The sequence below is a fragment of the Pseudorasbora parva genome, chromosome 24, assembly GCF_024679245.1.
Source record: "Pseudorasbora parva isolate DD20220531a chromosome 24, ASM2467924v1, whole genome shotgun sequence".
In the NCBI taxonomy this organism is placed as follows: Eukaryota; Metazoa; Chordata; class Actinopteri; order Cypriniformes; family Gobionidae; genus Pseudorasbora; species Pseudorasbora parva.
In genome coordinates this window covers 33,307,422-33,326,972 of record NC_090195.1, presented here as the reverse complement: position 1 = coordinate 33,326,972, position 19,551 = coordinate 33,307,422, and the positions used below count along the sequence as shown (strand labels likewise).

Below are 19,551 nucleotides of genomic sequence, written 5' to 3'. Positions count from 1 at the left end.
ACTTTTTTAAAAGTTTAGTTTTTCACTGAAACATTATCACAAAAGCTGGTGGGATTAAAATGAGCCATTTCTTGTAAAAAAATCTTGATTAGAAATATATTTCAGCGGCACTTTAGGTCAATTTGTACACAAGCGACAAGACTTTTGTCAGGGACTATATATATATATATATATATAGTTTAAATGTCATAATTGTGTATATAAACCGAATAGGCATAACATTATGACATTATAATATTGTGTTGGTCCCCCATTTGCTGCCAAACAGCCCTGACCCGTCGCGGCATGGACTCCACTAGACCCATGAAGGTGTGCTGTGGTATCTGGCACCAAGATGTCAGAAGCAGATCCTTTAGGTCATGTAAGTTATGAGGTGGCTCCTCCATGGATCGGACTTGTTCAGCACATCCCACAGATGCTTGATTGGATTGAGATCTGGGGGATTTGGAGGCCAAGTCAACTTCAAAGTCTCAAACTATCCAAGTCTCAAACTCGTTGTTGTGCAAAGTAACATCCACATGGATGGCAGGACCCAAGGTTTCCCAGTAGAGCTTGCCTTCTTCCCATAGTGCATCCTGGTGCCATGTGTTCCTGCTTCTAACACATCAACTTTGAGGACAAAATGTGCACTTGCTGCCTAATATATGCCACCCACTAACAGATGCCGTGATGAAGAGATCATCAGTGTTATTCACTTTACCTGTAAATTCGGACACTCACAATTATAGGTTTAAAATGTACTTTATTTGACTGTTTTAGCAATGTTTTGGGTCTTTGTTTAAATACAAGGATGCATTAAATGGATCAGAAGTGACCGTAAAGACTTTTAAACTTTCTATTCATCAAAGAATCATGTAGTAATGATGCTGAAAATTCGGCTTTGATCACAGGAATAAATTACATTTTTACAATATATAAAACAGAAAACATTCCATAATTGTTCTGTTTTTACTTTATCACATAAATGAAGTTGGCAGAAGAGACGTCTTTTAAAATGGGCAATAATAGCTGGGAAATTGAATAAGTATAAATTGAATAAGTATTGCATCCCATTTCATTCTTGGGAGCTGGAAAATGATTGAATATCCAGCAGCCCCTCTCACCAGGAACCCTCCGCCCTACCACGGTTTCTCCATCACTTGCTTTTAAATCCATTTGCCAGTTGTTAGTTTTCTCAATCTAATTGATTCTTTGCATTTTATGAGCAGCACTGTCTTTTAAAAGACAAAAAAGCAAACAAACTTACCAATTACCAGTAGAACTAAATGTATTCTACGTTGTATTCCTGGGGCAGAGATTGAAGAGGTTTAGTCAGTCTCAGATTAGCTAAAGTGTGTATCTTTCACGGTTTTGGTGTTTTCCAGAGATGAACGGTGGATTCTCTTGTGGTGGTGTATTGGCTATAACTCAGCCTGTTGAACGTAGAGCCGGGCCTTACTCTGTGTGTGAGACGCCTGAACAGATTAATTCAGGGCTTTCCCGCCTTAACCTCCCATCCCCCTTCAGGTGGAATAACGGCTATATATTTACCAGGACCAAAATGAGTCTGACTTTATAGTGGTGTGTGTAAATTTCACCATGGAGAGGACAGCGCCTCCCATAAACGGCAAGAGTGATGTGTGTGGTCTCTCTCTTGTCCTCACCTCTACCTTAGGTTTGGTCAGAACTGTGTGTTAAAATGGAAAATTAAATGGAAAACAGAATGTTAACCAATCAGAGCCCACTCTGTCCTGCTCACAAACTAGCCAATCAGAGCTGACTTTATTTACATAGACAAATTCTAAAGCTCTAAACAGCCATTTCAAAAGCATGTTTAATGTAGTGTGAGTGTGTGCAGTATAAATGAAATTCAGATTTACTACATTTGCCATGTTGTTATTATCATGTGCCTTACCAGCATCCGTTGTGTCACTTCACTGCCATTGACAAATACTCTGCATACCACGCTTATGTACACAATAATAATATTTTACATTTTAATCTTTTCATTTGTGTGTTTCTGTACATCCCTGTATGTAGTACGTCATTTAATAACTAACACTCCCTTTAAATAACACACAAATACTGTGCTATTCAGTGTTATTGACTTTAGAGAAGGTTTGTGTTGGTCAATGGTCAGTGGTTTTCAGTTCCTCACAATAGCAACTCTTCAACAATGCTCCTGCACACACCTGGTTTAGACCAGACGCCCATGAGGGAACATATGGGCCAGCGCATTTGATATTTAAACAACGTGGAGCAGGACGTGAAGATGAGAACTGCGTCGGGATGAAACTTGCGTCGTGCCTGACGTCGCATTGCGCTGGGTGTGATAGGGCCTATCGTCATTAATAAATGCCTTTTAAATTTGTGTCAAATTTAAAGCTGCAGTCCGTAACTTTTTGCACTCTAGTGGTAAATAAACAGAACTGCATGCATCTTGCGGAAGAACATTGCAGCCGGAGCTACTTCTCTCTGTTTATGTCTATGGGCGAGTCACGCAGGGACTGTGCTCCTCCGCAGCGGTACCTACCAGTCTGGCCTGAAATATTTCCAATATAAATGCTTATTATAAGTGTACCATAATGATTCAGGGTAAGACAAAAACACGGTTTGGAAAATGGATTCATGTTGTACATTCTCATTATATAATTTTTGTAAATCTTGAACACAAAAAAAGTTACGGACAGGAGCTTAAAATCTGATACAATTTAAGGAACTTTGAGGAACTGAAAACGATGTGTGAATGCCATTGATACATTAAATTAGTATCAAATTTAAATAATTGAAATATGGAAATGCAGTCCATTTTAGTATGCAAGACAAGATTCTATACAGTGTAAAATAATCAACACAATAGTGTCATGATTTTCTATCAGTGCACCACAGCTGTGAGAAATCTGTCCTGGAGAGACACAAAAAATGTGACTGCTAAATTCTCTCGAGAGCCAGTGTCAACACAGTCAAGCTGTTGCTTCCTGCTCATTAATGCTTTTGACATGACATAATTTATGTTGGTCTCCATTTTGAACATGATGATGAGCAGACCTGAATGATTTAGAGATTAGTTCCAGACTGAACTGAGAAGTGAATGGAAAGTAATTCAGATGAGCAAACTAAGATACGTGAATTAATGAAACCAGGGGCGTAGCCATCTTTTCAGAAGTGAGGGGGACAGAAATGTCGTAATGACATTTTTTTTTTTGGACCAATATAATTTATCGCATCTCTTGCTTTTAATTGGGCAAGATATCAAATACACTGCTGAACAATAACCATTAATTAATATCTATAATGTTATTCTCCTATTTTTTATGCCAATTTTATGATTGGTTTATATACTACAAACACTTCTGCATTAAGACTTTGCAGATTTTATGCAATTAAAAAAAAAAAAAAAGTATTCTAATGTAAACCATGCTGTTCTCTATGTGAAGATATAGTAAAGTGTGATTTATTCCTGTGATCAAAGCTGAATTTATCATCATTACTCCAGTCTTCAGTGTCACATGATCCTTCACTAATCATTCTCAGATGAGGATCTGATGATCAACACACATTTATGATTATTATCAGTTATGCTGTTCATGGTGATGCTTAATTTTTGTGGAAACCATCTAAACATTTGTGGTAAAATTAAAAAAAAGAGCTAAATTAATACTTTTATTGATCAGACATGCATTAAATTGATCACAAGTGATATTTTTAATATTACAAATTAGATAATAATTGATTTAATAAATGCAAATAAATGCTGTCCATTGAACTTTCTATTCAAAAAATTATATTCAAAAATTCTATAGAATCCTGAAAAATAACATGTAGGCTATCATGGTTTCCACAACATTTTTAAGCAGCACAACTGTTTTCAACACAGATAATAATCATAAATGTTTCTTGATTATGAAATCCTCATATGAGAATGATTAGTGAAGGATCATGTGACACTGAAGACTGGAGTAATGATGATAAATACAGCTTTGATCACAGGAATAAATTACTATATATTCACATAGGAAAAAAAGCTGTTATAATTTGTAATAATGTTTCAAAATATTACTTTTTTTAACTATTTTTCATTACATAAATGCAGCCTTGGTGAGCAGAAGATATTAAACATTAATCACATGATAGCCTACTTTATTGTCAATAAATAGCCTACATCGAGATGACTTGAAAAACACACATAAAGCATATATTGTCGCAATCGTCTGTTTGTCGTCGTCACGTTTCATCTCTCATAACGATTGTTTTCCTTCAGCAGCGTGACTGGGTATTACGAATCCACTATTGGACTTTCTATGTGAGCGCCCTCCTCATATTAGGAATCGAAAAAAATTACAGGTCATGCATAGATTATTTTTTGTCTCTGAATTTAAATCTTGATGTATTCACATTGGTTTCTATGTAAATACACTTGCCCGTGACCTCAAGAAGCGCGCTATAAACCGAGGTTAGAGAAGGCGGTTTTTAGTGTCCCTGTTAACTTGGCCGTCGCCGCGCAGGGTAACGCCGGATCGAATCCCGCTCGGAGCGGGTCGACTAGGATCGGTGAGACCCAGTAAAAGTGCGGGGGACGAAAATACATTTTATTAAAAGTGAGGGGGACATGTCCCCCACGTCCCCCGCGTAATCTACGCCCATGAATGAAACGTTTTTTGTTGTTGATTTCCTGGTTTCAATCAGAATGGGATTTCATTCAAAAGTGTAGTTGAAGACTTAGTGTTTCAGCTCAAATTATACTTCAGTTTTGATGTGTACACTTAGGGCCCTATCATACACCCGGCGCAATGCAACGTCAGGCAAGTGTTTTTTGACAATTCCATCCCGACACCATTCTCATTTTCACCTGCTCCACGTTGTTTAAATAGGAAGTGCACTGGCACAGCTGTTCCCCCATGGGCGTCTGGTCTGAACCAGGTGTGTTCAGGCGCATTGTTGGAGTGTTGCTATTTTGAGGAACTGAAAACGATGTGTGTATGCCATTGACCAACACAAACCTGGTCTAAAGTCAATAGTGCAGTATTTTTGTGTTATTTAAAGGGTGTGTTAGTAATATGAACCTATATGTGGTGCATGACTTGCATTCGCCTTATTCACCTGGCGGCCATTTTGAAAACTCTAACGCCGTTGTGGGGTACACAAACCCGGAAGTTGGACTCCGATACAGTACTAATCAGTATCAGCATTCTGTGTCACTCACTTTCTGCCTGCTGTGTGTAACAAAATCATGCAATGCGTCACTGATAATATGTTTATGTATATAGTTTTTTTGTTGTTAATGTTTTTTTAATTTTGCTCCTAATGTAATGTTCTGCCCTTTTCTGGTACGTTTTTCCATACTTACAATATACAAGCAGGCCATTTGTATTCCTCCATACCAATAAATGTACATAGTTACCATTTACAAACCTAGACCAGTATGCCTATCAATGTTTTTGAATGACTTATTTCTTTCTGATGTTCTGACCAGTTGTAAAGTTATGAAAGATATCATCCATGTGTAATAAAATTTTACTTTATTCTTTAGATAAATGGACATTTTTATTTTTTATAGGGCTGTCCTCGACTTAGGATTTAGACATTCGAATCAGAATTGTCGAATCTCTCTATGGTCGACTGATAGTCGAATCATCTGTGTGTGTGAATGGGTTGGGAGGGGCACAACACTGTCAGCAGAAGGGTAAAACTATTTTTATTTTCCTTTACACACTGCACACAGCAACAACTTTTAATAAAGTGACCAAAACTGCCTGCCAACTGATAGACGAACTGACAATGGCTTTCTTATTTAGGTTTAAATAGCCTAAAAGGTAATGTGGTGGATAAACATTCATAAACCGTTTTCTCATAACATGTTAAAGCCGCGATCGAAATACAGAACATCACACAAATATATAAAAGAACATTTTGATAAATAAACCTAAAAAAAATACCTGCCTAGAGAGGAAATGAACACTTTGAGTGCGTTTACATGCACGTTCTTAAGCCGATTGTGCCTAAAGGGGGTGAAGGACGCGAAGCTCAGCCCCGCGCCTCAGGATCTCACTCACACCGCCACCTGACGCGCACATTATATACATGCAAGCTCAATTTTGAATTGACTGACAGATGAGCTGCACAAAAGCGCTCTGTGGTGCGGCAGGATTTTAAACAACTTCCTGAGTGGCTGCGGACAGGCGCTGAATGCTGCCGCCGGTGTGTGTACACCATAGACCGTAAAAAAAGATGGACGACTCACCATCATCCGTTTCCGCTTGGCAGATTTGAAGCTTTTAGGTGGCCTGCACGGTGCGGACATCTTGGGACCGAGTCTGCGCAGTAGCGATTTCGGGACCGGAGTTGCGCAGTAGAGCAGGAAGTAGAGCATGAAGTACTGCTGCGATATCAAAAGCCCGCCCACACTCTCGCAGATGCAGAACAATTAATTATGTTGGTGTGAAATAAACAGTTATGGAAATGTAGAAATTAAAGCTAAAGCTCCAATCTGCTCCCAAAAATCCCGAAAAAAGTCAGTTAGTGCCTGAGTGACAACTTCACTCAGAGAAGACGTCGATCTCAGCTGTCAATCATGACGTCACCCCCCCCCCCCCCATTTTTATAGCATCAAATTTAACTAAAACTAAACTTATTTTAAAAACGAACACTTGAAATGAAATCATCGTGATGATAACTGCCTTCAGTGACATAAACTAACTTTGGGGAAAAAATATTTGAAGTGTAAATTTTTTATTTAGTTTGCCTCGCGTCCATTAGAAAACACAGAGGGGCGGCTATACTGGGACCGGTCACCGGGGGGCGATCAAGGCGCGAAAGCTTCAGTAAATGAGAGGGAGACTGCAGGCTTGGTGTACACTCATTGAACGTTTTCTAATTTTAAAGAAGCGGTGAGAAGCTCAGCGCCCTTAAAGGGGTCGCACACCGATGCTCAGCTCAGCTCAGCGCCACGACACGTCTTTAAAATATTGAGCACCCCCATATTGCCAAAATGGTGTGATCCTCGTTTCATAACACCCGCGAAGATTCGACCGCGAGATCGGTGGTCGAATCAGGCTCCGCATATCGATGCATCGATTTCAAATTAGTGTTTCTGATGTAATCTCATTTTTTATTATTGCATTATTATATTTATGTATTTATCCTCTTGTTCAGCACAATGGCCAACTACTGTTGTATTTATTGTGCTATATAAATACAATTTTGATTGATTGATTTTATATATATGAAGATCCAGTAGCTTATACATACACATATCTCCCACATGTAAATTAACTGTATCAACTATAATACTGATCTGCCCACATTGACACTATATGATAAATTATAATAAGCTGATAACATCACCGTTTTCTCCAGAATGACTGCAGCCGAATCAAATGTTGTTGCAATATTGTCCTGTTTAACACCTTGAAGCTGCTTTGGAACAATCGGCATTGTAAAAGCGCTAAATAAAGCTGACTTGACATGTCCCAGTCTTGCTATTGCTTGAGTCTTTCGAACTTCGTCTGTAGTAAATGACGACCAGGATCCCTTCTGATATTTTTTTAATCCACTCTCCATGTAATCCCTTATCCTCCGGAAAATGGTGAAAGGTTTGTCCTTTGTTGGATTTTTTCCTGAGTGACGAAGTGCAGTGACACAGAATGCTGCTACTGATTAGTACTGTATCGGAGTCCAGCTTCCGGGTTTGTGTACCCCTTAACGGCGTTAGAGTTTTCAAAATGGCCGCCAGGTGAATAAGGCGAATACACTGTTTATTACACACACAGGGTTGCGCACAGCACACATTTGACAAATGTATGTCTTTGCTGTAGCTCAAACAGTAGAGTAGCCAATGTCATGGGTTCGATTCCCACACTCTAAAAAAAACAGTGCTATATAGTACTCAAAGTGGTTCTTTGGCTTGTAATCATAGAGGAACCACTTTAAGTGCTGTATAGCACCAAATATTGGTGATTCAGCGGTTCTTTGGGATGACTGAAGTGCTATATAGCACTGTTACCATACAAAGAACCTTTCAAGCCCCTTTAAATGGTTCTTTACACACCAAAGAACTACTTTTGGTGCCGTTTAGCACCATTATTGAGGAAGAAATCAAATCTGATATGGCACCTCTTATGGGTTCTACATAGCACCATTTGATAAAGGTGCTGTAGAGCTCCTTTAAAGATATGCTGCTATTTGGCACCAAAAGTGGTTCCCCTATGATTACAAGCCAAGAACCACTTTTAGTGCCAAATAGCACCAATTTTTTTTGAGTGCAGGGAAAGCAAGAATTCAGAGCACACACATACATTTATACACATTAAAAATAAAAGGATTCCTCTCTGGAGAAGCGTACAGTCTTTCCGCCATGTACTGTAAATAGCAAATCCGCCATGGTGCGAGCGCAACTGGCTTTTAAAGGGAAAGGGAGATGAGACTCGGATTGGTTTCTTGCACGTTACGTAACACACTCGTGACTCATTAAAAAAGACTAGGGAAAACCCTTTTGGACCATGTGCCTGAAACACCAACCATTTTGCCCATGTTAAACTAGCAAAAGTGGATTCGGCCTTAAGTGCACATGCACCATGAGTTTCAGACCATGTGCTCAGATGGTTAAAACAGGGCCCTACGTGTGAATGCCCAGCATGAACGCCTGTATTTAATAGGTGTGTAACCCCTCCGGTTCTACTCTGCCTTCTCCGAGTGGGATTCAAACCAGCGTTTCTGGCATGGGAGGCACTAAATTATTTGTCTAAATAATTTAATAATTCGTATTGGTTGAAAAAAAAAAAAAGTAATATATATGCCTTTTTTTCTGTGGGAATATCTCCCATGTTTACACCTCAGAGAGTGATCCATCCGTGTTTAGGTCTTTTGTTACAAGTGCAATACCATTTTTATTTGCAGCAAACGTGTTTTCTTCCCTATGGGATTGTGTATTTTGTTTTCTCTCACCGTCTGAACCTCCATCCCAATGCACACATTCACGTTTACTGTACAAACACACACTTTCAAAGCCACTTCATCTTTGATCCAGATCGCATTTGTATCTGAAATGTGAACAGACCTTTTAGTGAGCTATCTATCACACTTAGATAGTGTGTGTTTGTGTGTGTTTGGGTTAAAGCCAAAGCGAGCCTGTCGCAGCGCATCTGATGCCTCGGGTGAGGATATTGACTGTGTCTACAGCCATAACTTCCATACACTTGTGTTTGAAATACAGTATTGATGTGATTTAGCTCTTCAGTGCTCTCGTCCAGATTATCCCCTGCTGAACAATCAATTCCTACTAACTACGACTGAAGGTGCTCAGTGACAAAACCTCTCTGCTCTTCTCTTGCTGCAGAGATGAAATCTGACTGCTAATGTGACTTATGGTCCACAAGATCTTTATACTTGCTGAACAGCCAGCGATAAATGTGTGGTCAGAGGACCAGCATGTTTTTTGTTGTTATTTTTTTGCATTGCATTGCATTTGTTGTGTCAAAAAAAAGTTTGGGTGATGCAGTGTAGCTGAAAATTCAGTTTTTTTAGCCTTTTTACTGAAATCTAAATTATAGTAATATATATGGATGGATGGATGGATGGATAAAATGATAGATGAAACGATGGATGATGGATGGATGGATGGATGGATGGAACAAACGAAAGAACGATGGATGGATGGATGGATGGATGGATGGATGGATGGATGGATGGATGGAACAAATGAAAGAATAATGGATGGATGGATGGATGGATGGATGGAACAAATGAAAGAATGATGGATGGATGGATGGATGGATGGATGGATGGATGGATGGATGGATGGATGGATGGATGGATGGATGGATGGAACAAATGAAAGAATGATGGATGGATGGATGGATGGATGATGGATGGAACGAACAAACGATGGATGGATGGATGGATGGATGATGGATGGATGGAACATACGAAAGAACGATGGATGGATGGATGGATGGATGGATGGATGGATGGATGGATGGATAGATGGATGGATGGATGGATGGATGGATGGATGGATGGATGGATGGATGGATGGATGGATGGAACAAATGAAAGAACGATGGATGGATTGATGGATGGGTGGGTGGGTGGATGGAACGAACAATGGATGGATGGATGGATGGATGGATGGATGGATGGATGGATGGATGGATGAAACAAACAAACGAACGAACGGACTAACAAACGATGGATGGATGGATGAATGAAACAAATGAACGAACGGACTAACAAACGATGGATGGATGGATGAATGAAACAAACGAACAAACTAACAAACGATGGATGGATGGGTGGGTAGATGCATGGATGGAACAAACAAAAGTGATGGATGCATGGATGGATGGATAGAACAAACGAAAGAACGATGGATGGATGGATGGATGGATGGATGGATGGATGGATGGATGGATGGATGGGTGGACGGACGGACGGACGGACGGACGGGTGGATGGATGGATGGATGAAACGAATGAACGAACTATGGATGGATGGATGGATGGATGGATGGATTTACCCGTTATGTTGGGTTGACGACATATCCTGAAAACCGTTTGCTAATCCAGCAGGAAATGCTGTTTACAGCTGTAATCTGTTTTCTTCGCTCTCAGTTAAACGCCATTAGCGTGACCGATATGAAGCTGTTTGACTTGGCTTTTGTGGAAATGGATGGAGACTGGAGTGTTAAAGCTTCACAATGGATATGAGGAGTAAATGATGACTGAATAGCCCTTTCCTTTATATTCCTTCCACTTTCCTCTTTCATGCTGGTGAGCAACACAAAGCATGAATGCCATTTCTCATAGTCCACCTAGTCAATCAGTGGAGGCTAAACTCCCCCGCAATCGATTCTGTTGTCCTGATTTCTCTCTGGTCAGATTGAGTTTGCCGAGCACTTCCTCTAGTGTTTCGTTATAATGCAGTCAAACACCTGTGGCAGTATTGCCTGTAAAATGGCCAATAAAAGCCGAATGTTTCATAAAATAACAGTGTTGTGCGGAGAGCTGAGCAAGCAGAAGGAATGAATACATTCCCCTCGAGGCAACTGCTCACCTCTTAATACAATGAGTCTCTCTCTACACATCCCTGTGTTGATCTAACCTCTGCCTCACTGCCCGAAAGGAAAAATGAAAAGACTGTGGCAGGAGAACGAGTGCAGTGTTTGTCTTCCCAAGCCTCTTGTGCTGTTTTGTGATTTGTATTATTGTTTTTTCCGCCCCTCATTTCTCCTGGATTAGTCAGAGATATCAGGTGACGGGCCGCTGTCCGTGCTGCTGAATCTCCAGATTGATCACTATAGACCAGAGAGCATGTCGTTTGTTTCTCGTATGGTTTATAAAATATAATACATTGGCCATTCTTCAGTTATGGGAACTTTCTCTACCTACAATATTTTCAAGGGATAGTTAAAATGTCATCATTTCCTTATGTTGTTCCAGACTGTTCATGGGTGATTTTGAAGATGCATATTCACACTACTGTTCAAAAGTGCAGGGTCGGTAAGATAAGGTAAGGTCGGTATATATATATAGGGCCGGGACTTTAACGCGTTAATAAATTACGCAAAAAATAAAAATAAATTAACCACACTTATTTTTGCACCGCGGAACGTTTTTCAATGAACGAGTTTCGACGGACCGATTATACTGGAACACCAACTAGCGCTCCGGAGTCACGACAACAACAAACCATAGTGAACATGAACGAAGAAGCTGATGAGACTGCTTTGCTTGGCCCCGTGGATGGGAAATTTTGTTTTAAAAAACGAAAGGATGGAAGCGTCGACAAGAGCATGGTTGTGAGCAAGCTATACAACAAGGAATTTGCGTATCACCACCGCAGCACATCGAGCCTCAAATATCACAAATATGCTTTTGCTAAACTTAATGGCAAACATTGCGCTGGTCTGCTGGACTGAAATAAATAAACTATATTTTGTTGATTAAGCTTATGTATTCAGTCATTATTCAATGGTATACTAAAAATACATGTGAAAAATTACTTCTCATTGTTCTCAGGTCAAATATATGCAATTAAAATGCGATTAATTTCGATTAATTAATTACAAAGCCTCTAATTAATTAGATTCATTTTTTTAATTGAGTCCCGGCCCCAATATATATATATATATATATATATATATATATATATATATATATATATATATATATATATATATATATAGTCACTGTCTCCATATCTCCATATCTTTTTTTTTATTTTATTTAAATCACATTACTATTAGTAGTCACCATTTATTCTCTCGGTGGGTTTTTCAAATATTAAAGGTTGGTTAATATTAATTGTTTATTATTTTATAATGTTTCCTGAGGTATACTTAAATTGTTAGTATGGAATTTACATTAAAATAAGCATAATTAAATAAATAAAAGGCATTTTTTTCCATACTGATATTAGCCTTCTGGCTATGTTTCACTAACACTAGCTGTGTTTCAAGGGGCGTGTCGAGTAAGAAAACACCCACTGTTGTGATTGGCTGAAATCTTTGCATTTGAAATGAGATTGTGTGGCGAGGGGGCGTGGCTTAGTGAGGCCAAGCAGAGAGAGATGGAGAGCTGGGGAAAGATTGCTGAGGAAGTGTTATTGTACCGAGTTGTTGAGAGCGTGAGGCGAGTTTATTTTGTTTGTATCTGAGAGCTCTGAATAAACTCGAGTGAACTTTGCAACGTTATTTCTCTCACAGAATGCGTTCACCACAGCTAACAACAAACCTGACATCGACATGATTACAGTAAGAGCTTCTGTTGAGCAGTTTAACAGCGTCATTCATTATAACAGTTTGGACGAGTGTGCAATGCAGATAGACGACAGATCTGAATATTATAAAGAGAGTTCTTTGACCGCTCTCTGTAGTTTAATCATTTAAATAACAGATTAGTTTCATGCTACTAACAGAGTTAAGTTGTGAAGTTGAGTGAAGTTGATGCATCAAGATGGCCGCGGTGGGACTGACAGTATTAACCGATTCAGAAAGAAAGTCTGTGTGAACTTGAGTGATTAGCTTCACATCAGAACTCACTGATCCCAGATCAGGCATTAATGATCACTGTTAGTCTCTGTTTGTGGCGGTGCTGTTGAATCCATATGGTAAAGCTTGTGCTGACATCGCGACTTATAAACTGAAGCCATTCTCTACTAATTCTCTGAGCGGGCAGAGCAGAGGAAGGGGAGGAAACCTTTCCTGATGACGTCATAACAGGAGAATTCAGGATCAGCTCGTCTGGCCTCATTTTCTCAAAGGCAGAGAAAGAGCCAGAACTCGGTTTACAATCAACATTTCTTGCCACTTGTGGACAATATTCAGACTAGGGGAACTCATTTTAATGTTGAAAAACCTCATTGAATGAAAATGTCATGCCATGGGACCCTTAAATGAAAAGTATTTGAAAAAAGACTAAATCTCTTAACTCCATTGGCTCCTCAAACTGTCAGTCAAACCTCACCCCTCACCCCTCAATACAGCGTCTCTTTACTCATGAATAGGGCTGTGCCGGTAAACTTGACAACCGCACCACCGCGATGGCTGAGTAGTACTGGTGGTGGTCCACCAAAACACTGTATTTTTTTTTTTTTTTTTTTTTTACGTGAATGCTGTTTTTCATGGATATTACCACTGGAGTGAAGCACAAAGCTTTGTTGTCAAAAGAAATAACAGGTTAGCAATGAAATGTTATTTTGCAGCCGTGGAAACATATGGATTCATGCCATTATGGATGCATTCTTTGTCAATTTTTATTATTAGTTTAATTCTGTTTTGTGATCTGGTCGCCAAATTTTAACAATAGGCCTAGTTCATTTTATTCCACTTGACAAGGACTTCACATTTCTTTTTCCAAATCTCAAAGCACGGAGTGGCATAGGACACATTTTTGTGGGGAAAAATGAAACAATTATTTGTTTAACTAATATTGAATTTTCTTATATTTTTGAGGTTACCATTATTTACTGATAGTTGTTTAAATGTGTTAGGCTGTAGTGTTTTGTTTCACTCAAGTGCTAAAATGAAACGCACATGCTTGTTAAGAAATGGATGTTTGGTGGCAGCAATTCTCTCTTCACCACTGAAACCTGAGTGCGCAAGTAAAAAATTCTCGCATAAAACTATTTTAATGAATTTCCGAGGGCTTTCAGTTTTATTCCTGTTTGTTCCTTTTCACAGAATTCTGCTTTCCTGCAGAGCGTAGCTTCTGATCTAACAAACCTGCCTGTAATTTTCAAGTGAACTCCCAAGACCTTCAGCATTGTGTTTGATTAGAGCCAGAGTTAAACTCTGCTGGATATTAGATTTAGACAAGCTGGATTGAGCTACCCACCTTTATTTGATACAAACTAAAAATAGAACTGTAGACCAGAAAAATAGAGGAATAAAAAACAAAAGTACTTTTTCCAATGCTTTTACGCAACACAGATAAAAGCTTGATAAGTATTTTAAATGACCTATTATGCCCTTTTTTAGTCTTTATTTTGTTTTTGGGCTCTACTAGAACAGGTTTTCCTGTTTGAATGTTGATTATTTTCTCCATATTCTCCATTGTTGCGGCTCCTCTCTTCTCAAGCTGTCAGTAACGCTCTGTTTAGTTCCTGTCTCTATGAAGCCCCTCTTTCTGAAAAGCACAGTGCTCTGATTGGTCGGTTGGAGCAGTGTGTTGGTCAAGCACTTCGAGTGTGTTTGTGAAAATGTCCCGGCCCTTACCATAACCACCAGTTTCAACACAATACTAACTTACTCAACTAGGCCCCGCTCTTTTATTCTGCGTATGCCATGGACGGGAATGATTTAAATGTGGAATATTGTGGCGTGTTCGTTCCCGGAAGAAAACTCAAAAATACAATGGAGGCGTTTCAGGGAGTTCAGAAACACTGACGCTGATATAGAGAAGAACTCCCGCTGGAGGGACTTTGTGCTTTGCAACTTTGCAGAGCTTTTTCATGCTCAAACAGAAACATTACACACTAAAGAAAGCTGAACATGTGAAAATGCATAATAGGTCCTCTTTAACTACAAATAACTCTCCTAACAACTCAAAAAAAAACAATGCAGAGGAATTTTGGGACACTTTGAGGACGGCAAGCAAACCCTTAAATCCTTCGGGCTTGATGGTGGCGCACCGACAGATGGGTCTGATCCTGACTTTGCGCTTTAGCAGCGCCTGCACAGCCGCCCTCTGTTTCATATTCATCGCAGTTTTTCCCTATTCTAATGTTTTTTACCTCTGGCTTGCCGTGCCACCCCCTGGGCTCTCCTGCTCAGCACTTTTTCACACCATCACCAGCATATTGATTTTGTCTATCTATTCATATCCCTTCCCAAAGAAACAGTCAGCTATTTAGAGGATACTGTCTCGCATTTCTATTGTTTGTTGATTTCAATCATAATTTAGGAGGAAAAAGACACCAAATATATTTACACTGTACCTCAGTGTTATAAAAAATTAATCAATATATATAAATGGACAAAATGTGTTATTGTTTGTTTGCTGCTCTTGCAGTGTTGGATACATTGCTAAATATAATTTTCTGAATCATAATTTTTCCATTAAAAATACAAGTATTTTGCCAAAAGTATTGGGACACCCCTCCAAATCATTGAATTCAGGTGCTCAATATCTTCATGGCCACAGGTGTATAAATCAAGCTCTAGGCCTGCAGACGCTTCTACACACATTAGTGTAAGAATGGGTCGCTCTCAGGAGCTCAGTGAACTCAAGCGTGGGGCCGTGATAGGCTGCCACCTGTACAATAAGTCCATTCCTGATATTTCCTCACTACTAAATATTCCACGCTCAACTGTTAGTGGGATTATAACAAAAAGGAAGCGATTGGGAACAACAACAGCTAAGCCAGGAAGTGTTAGGCCACGTGAAAACATAGAGCGGGCTCAGCACATGCTGAGGGTCACAATGCGCAGAAGTCATCAACCTCGAAACTTCTGTGGCCTTCAGATGAGCTCAAGAACAGCGTAGAGAGCTTCATGGAAGGGGTTTCCATGACCGAGCAGCTCATCCAAGCCTTACATCACCAAGAGCAATGCAAAGCGTGGGATGCAGTGGAGTAAAGCAGCCGGCACTGGACTCTAGAGCAGTGAGACGTGTTCTCTGAGTGACCAATCACACTTCTCTGTCTGGGTTTGGCAGTCGCCAGGAGAACGGATTTGCCTGACTGCATTGTGCCAAGTGTAAAGTTTGGTGGAGTGGGGATTATGGCGCTGGGTTGTTTTTCATGGGTTGGGCTGGCAATCCAATGCACTAGTCTAGGTTTGGCGACAGGTTGGGGAACAGCTCAATTGTGCAGCAGTGCACAGAGCGTCGGTCCATAAAGACAGAGTCCTGAGCTCAACCCGACAGAACAGCTTTGGGATGAATTAGAGCGGAGACTGAGAGCCAGGCCTTCTCGTCCAACATCAGTGCCTGACCTCACAAATGCGCTTCTAGAAGAATTGTCAAATATTCCCACAAACACACTCCTAAACCTTGTGGAAAGCCTTCCCAGAAGAGTTGAAGCTGTTATAGCTTTAAAGGGTGAGCCAACTCCATATTAAACCCTACGGATTAAGAATGGGACGTCATTAAAGTTCATGTGCATGTGAAGGCAGGTGTCCCAAAACTTTTGGCAATATAGTGTATTTAAACAATCATAGAGGTAAATGTATTTAAAGCAATATTTTATGTTAAGGATTTTTTTAGACAGTGTGTCTTGAAGTAACTTTCTCTTCTCAGTTTTATTTTTTATTTATTTTTTATTTTATTTTATCAGCACTGAAAAAAATGGTCTACATTTTTTTTTCCAGAAAAGGCTAGTAAATTTCACAATTAATTACAAAGAAACAGCAAGTCACTTTTAAAGTAGACAGACTCTATTAAATCTTTGTTTTTATGTGTTTTTTTAACAACTGAGGGTTATTTAAGTTCACTAAAACTAAAATCATGTAAACAATTGTTTACATTACTTTAAAATCAAATGAAATATCAAAATCTTAAACTTACTCTATATTTAGCTAGTTGCCAAGGCATCATTTCTCATTTTATTTTATTTTCATTTGATGTACTAGAATAACTAAAACTAATATAAAAATGTATAACAACTACATAGACATTTAAACAAATGAAAAATGAAAGAAAAAGAAATTTCATGTCTTAGTATATATATATATATATATATATATATATATATATATATATATATATATATACAGTTTAATAAACATAAATCAGAAACTATGCGTATATGCGAGTGAAATAATGAAAATAAACTAGCTACAAAATATATTCAAAATGTATCGATTTTGCAAAGATTTTGCTTCTGAAGTAAATATATCTTGTTTAGATAGTATATTTAATTAAATGTTACAATGGAAAACCAAAAAAAAAAAAAGGCTGTCCAAGTAGTCTGCATTTGACCATGCGTTTGCACATCTGAAGCATGCGTTGATGAATTGCAGTGGTTATTCCAGCTGTGTTAAGGCCAGCTGCGGTGTAATAACCTCATGATAACTTCGTTAGGGACTAATAACTCAATTTCCTGCAGGAGTGACAGATGTGTGCTGTGGAAACAGCAGTAGCCGCTGTCATCTGAAGCTGGGTTTGGATAAACAGGAAGCTCCGCCCTACACACAGCACTCAAACACACAGTCAGGCCACTCACACACCGCTAGAGGTGCCAAATGTACAAGTAAGAACTATATATCTCCTAACAAAGGGGATTTTTAGCATCAGAAGTTTTAGCATGGTAAGCATTTCAGAACTCTATATACTCAATGTGGTTATATGTAGAACTCCAGGGTTATTAACTCCATTTTAAAAACCCTTAACGGGTTACTTCAGCGATTAGCATATGGCGTTGTATCAGTAGAAACCATGGAGTATATTTAAATGATTGTTCGAATGATTGGCTTCTACTTAAACACACACACACACACACACACACACACACACACACACACACACACACACACACACACACACACACACAAACAAAACAAACGTAACAAAACAAAACTTGTACAAACGTAAAGCATTTAGGGACTGGCATGAGATGGTGTTGAAGATGCTGTTTGAGTGTATTTTTATGTGGAGTGTGACAGAGACCCAGTACTGTATTTAAAGCCTGCTTAGCGTCCTTAAACACCATAAATGTGAGTGGATGTCCCTTCCCACCATCCACAGGAATACTAATGAACTGTGCTGAGTGTTTAGGAAATCAGCCTCTATCAAAGGTCAGATAAAATGGCAATTTTAGATTAATGACTTAATAGTTCTTAAAGTCCCAAAAGCCACTTTGAGTTTTTCCATTAGTCTTTTGTTTAAAGGTGATGTGTGTAATTTTTGCTGTTAAATACTTTCTCCTGTCCCAACCTAAAGAGGACAGCAGGCCACCTAACCCTATATCACACACTCCAACAGCTTTCACACCATATTCACCAAATTAGCATGTCAATTACTCTGAGCCGCAGATACCTATACTTTACTTACAGAGATAGATGACCCAGAAATGAGCTTTCTGTGATCATTTACTCGCCCTCATGTTGTCGTTCCAAACCATAATGTAAAGTTGGCATGGAAACGATAGTCTTTCCTTCCCTATTGTGATGTATATTAGAGTGAAACTGCTTCTGGAACAAGAACAAATAGAAGGCGGAACTTGATTTTGTCCGTGGTGAATGGATTGGATGGTCGTGGTTCGCTATTGGTGGATCTCATGTGAGTGACAGGTTGTCCCACCCTCGTCATCAGAGAAGAGATGCTGCTACAAGAGGGAGGGGAAGATGTTCTGATTAAAGATTATTAATAAGAGGAATTAAAAAAATGATAATAATAAGAAGAAGAATTTGCATGGGTTATTTATTTATAATTAATAGTGCAATATTCCATAACAAAACAAGGATCATCATTTTTTTCTTTCTCAATGGTGACTTTAACATGCAGACACAATGATATGTACTCCACGTGTATGTTCATTCTCTAGAAATCAAAACGTTGCTCTGTTTGTCTGCCAATGGCATGCGTTTGGGGGTGGGACTATCTGCTGATCTGACCTATGGCAGATGGGAAAGGTGTTTGGAAAACCAGGCATGCTCAAGCTCAAACTGGTTTTACTACAGTTGCCGGGTTAAACGTCATGTTTCCTGGAAATGGTGTGCAACATCAGCAGTGGGGTTTGAGATGCATTTTCTCTTGTTTGGTGGGTGTGTCAAAAATGTCAGCCCAATCAGCAGCAACATGTATATAAACCGTGCTGTGTTAAAAAAACAGCTCACACAAGTAAAGTCGTTTACAAATGTGTCCGCTGCAGCTCAGTATACGCGACAATTGAAGATATTAGGAGACACGTTTGTCTTTTCATCCGGAAATGCAAGGCAAATGCAGATTGTGAAGTCAAGCGTGTTTTGCAGTATTAAACACGTATTTATACAGATTTCATCAGGCTCTGAAAATTATTCTAAAAGAACACAAAGATTGTCCTTCTCAGCTACTGCAGTTGCAACTCTCGCGTCATCAGAACAGGGTGTTTGTAGCAAAGTTCGATAGTATGAGGAAGGAAGAGGACAGGGGGGTCGGC

The 19,551-nt window shown here is 39.2% G+C and overlaps 1 protein-coding gene across 1 annotated transcript in view; it reads left to right on the top strand.

Moving 5' to 3' along the window:
• The window catches only part of LOC137063323 (LYR motif containing 4), a 101,791-nt gene that overhangs the window by 35,444 nt on the left and 46,796 nt on the right, over nt 1–19,551 (top strand). The window lies entirely within an intron of this gene.